Raw genomic sequence first — 5,104 nt, forward strand, 5'->3', positions numbered from 1 at the left:
TCGTTGATCTCACCCGTGCCCATGCTTATTCCACTCATTAACGGTATGAAACTCGCCGAAGCTTTCTGGGCTGCACGCTTCAGCAGCACCTTGTCTCCAGGCTGTTTTTCCCTATCAAGTGGTGAGAACTTTATAACGAACAGTCTTGGTATCTGAAATAAATCATTTTGTTTTTACTTTTTATCCCCTTACCTGTATCAAGTCGCAAACATTTCTGATAACACTGTCAAGACTATTAGATTAATTGAGATACTAACACTTTTTGTATTCAAGACTTTTTAGAGAAGTTGGCAAATTGCACCAAAATGTTTCTTGCAAAAATTGATGTTAATGGATGCTTTGCACCAGGGAAACAAGCCTGAGCAAAATCTGCCAGACCAAGCACCTCTTATTTTCTAATGGCAGTCTCCTAAAAATTGTATCTGCACAGAGTTACCACTAGCAGCGTTTTTTTTTTTTCCCCAGATGTTGCAGACCTGTGAGGTATACGGTATCTGCCGTTTGAATTTTGACAGATTTATGACCCTTTATCTTTTTTTTACTAAAGTTTTTGATTAAGTTAAATATCTCTGTATATCTATTTCAGTTAAGCAGTGAGAAACATCGAGTGGCTCTTATTATCAAAACTGAATATTTCTGAAATTTACTCATATTTTTGCCATAATTAGGAATATTTTTAAGTAGTGAGCACAGATTTTTTCACACAATTTATGGCCATTTTTTTTTCAATGTTTGAAAATTTTAGATTCTTTCAAAAATTTATTGACATAGTGAAGGTTTCCCATATCAGTAAAGTTTTTTTTATTATATATATCAGATATTTTCTTTCCTAATGATGTGATGAATTGCATGCAGTTTGATCACAGAATATTTCTTGAAAAAATAGAACTTTTGCCTCACTTCCACTACATTTTGGGAGGCCTCCGTGGCCTAGTGTTGAAGGTTACAAATCACCGACTTCAAATTACTTGCACCTCATTGATGTTCGTTCAAGCCCCGCTCGGGCATTGAATTCTTCAAGTGAGAAAGCCATCCAGCTGGCATAAGGGCAAACGATAGTTCTACCCAGGTGCCCACTCATGGTGAAATAATGCACGGAGGAGCACCTGAGGATTTCCTACACCATCAGAGCATCATATGAGGTGTAAACAAGTTTTTGGTATCGCAACCTACCCTAATGTTTTTGCCCAACCCTAAATATTTTTTTGGCCTAGGAAGATTTTTTTCCCACCTTTTCTAACATGTCACAACTTACTGATGCTCTTAAGGCATAATCATTTGTATTCATTTTTTGACACAAATATAATTGCCAAAGTCTCACTTAATGAAAAAAAAAATTGAAAAAAAAAAGCTGACCTACCTACCCTAAATTTTTTTTGCCTGTTACCAGACACAAAGAATTATTTTGGCCTGACCTATATGTCTGTGCAACGTCAAATTCAACAAAAAATAAATAAATAAATCATTTAGAGACTTTCAGTTTTAGGCCATTTCAGGGAATAAGTGAAGCATCTCCAAATTTGGACAACAAGATTGTTGGCACAATAAAAAAAGGTAGTATGTTGATTCTGTCTGACTATCATTCTGATACTGCCTGGACATTTCAGACTGGGATCATGATGGTAAACAAGTATGCAAAATATGAAAGCAATATCTCAAAGGACTTTGAAAATATTTGTTGTGATACGCAAACTTTAACATTTATTCTAAGTCAAAAAGGGGCCATAATTCAGTCAAAATGCTTGACAGAGTTGCCTCCTCCTTTTTACAGACTGGGGTCATGATGGTAAACAAGTATGCAAAATATCAAAGCAATATCTCAATGGACTTTGAAAATATTTGGGGTGGTACGCAAACTTTAACATTTATTCTAAGTCAAAAAGGGGCCATAATTCAGTCAAAATGCTTGATAGAGTTGCCTCCTCCTTTTTACAGACTGGGATCATGATGGTAAACAAGTATGCAAAATATGAAAGCAATATCTCAAAGGACTTTGAAAATATTTGGGGTGGTACGCAAACTTTAACATTTATTCTAAGTCAAAAAGGGGCCATAATTCAGTCAAAATGCTTGACAGAGTTGCCTCCTCCTTTTTACAGACTGGGGTCATGATGGTAAACAAGTATGCAAAATATCAAAGCAATATCTCAATGGACTTTGAAAATATTTGGGGTGGTACGCAAACTTTAACATTTATTCTAAGTCAAAAAGGGGCCATAATTCAGTCAAAATGCTTGATAGAGTTGCCTCCTCCTTTTTACAGACTGGGGTCATGATGGTAAACAAGTATGCAAAATATGAAAGCAATATCTCAAAGGACTTTGAAAATATTTGGGGTGGTACGCAAACTTTAACATTTATTCTAAGTCAAAAAGGGGCCATAATTCAGTCAAAATGCTTGACAGAGTTGCCTCCTCCTTTTTACAGACTGGGGTCATGATGGTAAACAAGTATGCAAAATATCAAAGCAATATCTCAATGGACTTTGAAAATATTTGGAGTGGTACGCAAACTTTAACATTTATTCTAAGTCAAAAAGGGGCCATAATTCAGTCAAAATGCTTGATAGAGTTGCCTCCTCCTTTTTACAGACTGGGGTCATGATGGTAAACAAGTATGCAAAATATCAAAGCAATATCTCAATGGACTTTGAAAATATTTGGGGTGGTACGCAAACTTTGACATTTATTCTTCGAATAGTCCAGCTAATAAAACCAAGTCTGCAATTATTCTTCTTGGTTGTATTCTTTGCTTCCAAAGGATCTTTTTACAGATTTTATTTGATATCTTTAGGCATCATCACAGGGCAAATTTTAGTAAACTTCCTAAACTTAATGCATGTACCATCAAAATACTAGCCTAGCATTTAGAAACTAGTGGTCCCACCATTGAATGTTTTTATCCGATGTGAGTAGGATACAGGGTATCTTCTCATAGAACACGAAATGTCCCCCTTGATGCATTCAGTGATTGCACAAGGAACAGAAACTATTTGGTCACTTTGCACTGTATGTTTGACATACTGACCTCAAATCAACAAGAGCTATGTTACACATGGCTAATCCCCCCGCCGGGCATATTATAATTGAAGGCTTAAGTTCCTGGCAAGTTAGTGTCTGAAAGTATTAATTTTGGGGAAAGCTTTGAAGAACCGTTTAGTTGTGGTCCGCATCAGGGGTTTTAAAGATGTGGAAGAAAGAATAAGTCAGTAGTGAGGTGGTTTACTGCTAAATTTTATTAATTTTCATGAAGAGTATAGCTATGATGTTTTTCTATATGGCTACTGTAAAAAGAAGGAATGGAAAGCTAACAGGGAACAAGAGTGCCAGAATGTCACAATATATGCCCGTCGCAGCAATTTCTTTACTCTAGCAGCTGTATTTGCAAATGGAATGTTAATTTTGTGGTTGTTTAGTAATCATTGTAAGTCTTCTGTTTTTTTAAGTCCACAAAAAAACTCCTGACCAGGAAGAGATACCTGATATATAATAAAATACACCTAAAATTAGAGAGTAACATCTATGTTGTACCACAGAAAAGTGGTCTTGTTTTTTCCCTACGGTCAATTATAAAAATGTTACAATATAAGCTATTTATAGTAACAACTAAGGGAAGTTAATCTTAAAAAAAAAAAAAAAAAAAAAGTGCAAGTCCATACAAAAATCTTTATTAGGTAGAGATTGGTCAAAATACACCTCAAAATTGGATATAGCATGCATGTTGTACTACAGAAAAGTGGTCTCGATTTTTCCCTATGACTAATAATGAAAAAGTTTCAATAAAAGCTATTTAAAGTAACAACAAAGGGAAGTAATTCTAATGAAGGGAACTGCGCATGACACTTCGTCTCATGATGGTGTATAATTGTGCTAAGTTACATCAAAATCCCTCCATGCATGAAGAAGAAATGCTTCGGACAAAGTCATTCTTGTATCTGACCTTTTGCCTCTAAGTGTGACCTTGACCTTGGACCTAGTGACCTGGATCTTGCGCATGACACTCCTTCTCGTGGTGGTGAACATTTGTGCCAAGTTATATCAAAATCCCTCTATGCATGAAGAAATGCTCCGGACAAGGTTTTCATTCTTGTATCTTTTGACCTCTAAGTGTGACCTTGACCTTAGACCTAGGGACCTGGTTCATGCGCATGACACTTTGCCTTGTGGTGGTAAACATTTGTACCAAGATATATCAAAATCCCTCCATGCATGAAGAAGATATGCTCCGGACAAATTTTTTTAAGAAAATATGATAAAGGGGAATGACTCAAAAAATAGGCAAGGTAGAGTTGTTGTTCTTGCACACTGCACTTCCTCCCAATGTGTTCTATCAGTGTATGAAGTTTGAAGAAAATCCCTCCAGTACTTTTGGAGTTATGCTCCGGACAAATTTTTTTAAGAAAATATGATAAAGGGGAATAACTCAAAAAACAGGCAAGGTAGAGTTATTGTTCTTGCACACTGCACTTCCTCCCAATGTGTTCTATCAGTGTATGAAGTTTGAAGAAAATCCCTCTAGTACTTTTGGAGTTATGCTCGGGACAAAGATCGTTGCGGACGCACGGAGGGACGGACGGAGAGCATTTCTAATATCCCCTTCACCTTTGGCGGGGGGATAAACAAGTGAGTGAAGTATTGCCATGCAATACAAAGTCCACTACTGGAAGGCATCTAATTGTAGTTACTGCAGTTTAACATAATGAATTGATATATGTCAATGATGTATAAACAGTATGTACTATATATATAATATGTTATAACAAAACACTTGGATTAAAATTTGCATACATAAAAACCTACAGCTGTTTTCATATGGATTTATTTTGGCCAATTATAAAAAAGTTATCATAAAAGTTATCTATAGTAACAACAAAGGGAAATTAATTAATAAATAAAAAATAAAAAAATCTATTAGAAAAAAAATATATTACATGTTCGCACAAGACTCTTTACCAGGTAGAGATTGGTCAAAATACATCTAAAAATTCAATGTAACATGCATGTTGTACCACAGAAAAGTGGTCTCGATTTTTCCCTATGGCCAGTAATAAAAAAGTAACATTATATAGGCATAGGAAATAGAGATCAATATAATTGCACCTTTA

This window comes from Mercenaria mercenaria, chromosome 4 (assembly GCF_021730395.1).
Source record: "Mercenaria mercenaria strain notata chromosome 4, MADL_Memer_1, whole genome shotgun sequence".
NCBI classification, from domain to species: domain Eukaryota; kingdom Metazoa; phylum Mollusca; class Bivalvia; order Venerida; family Veneridae; genus Mercenaria; species Mercenaria mercenaria.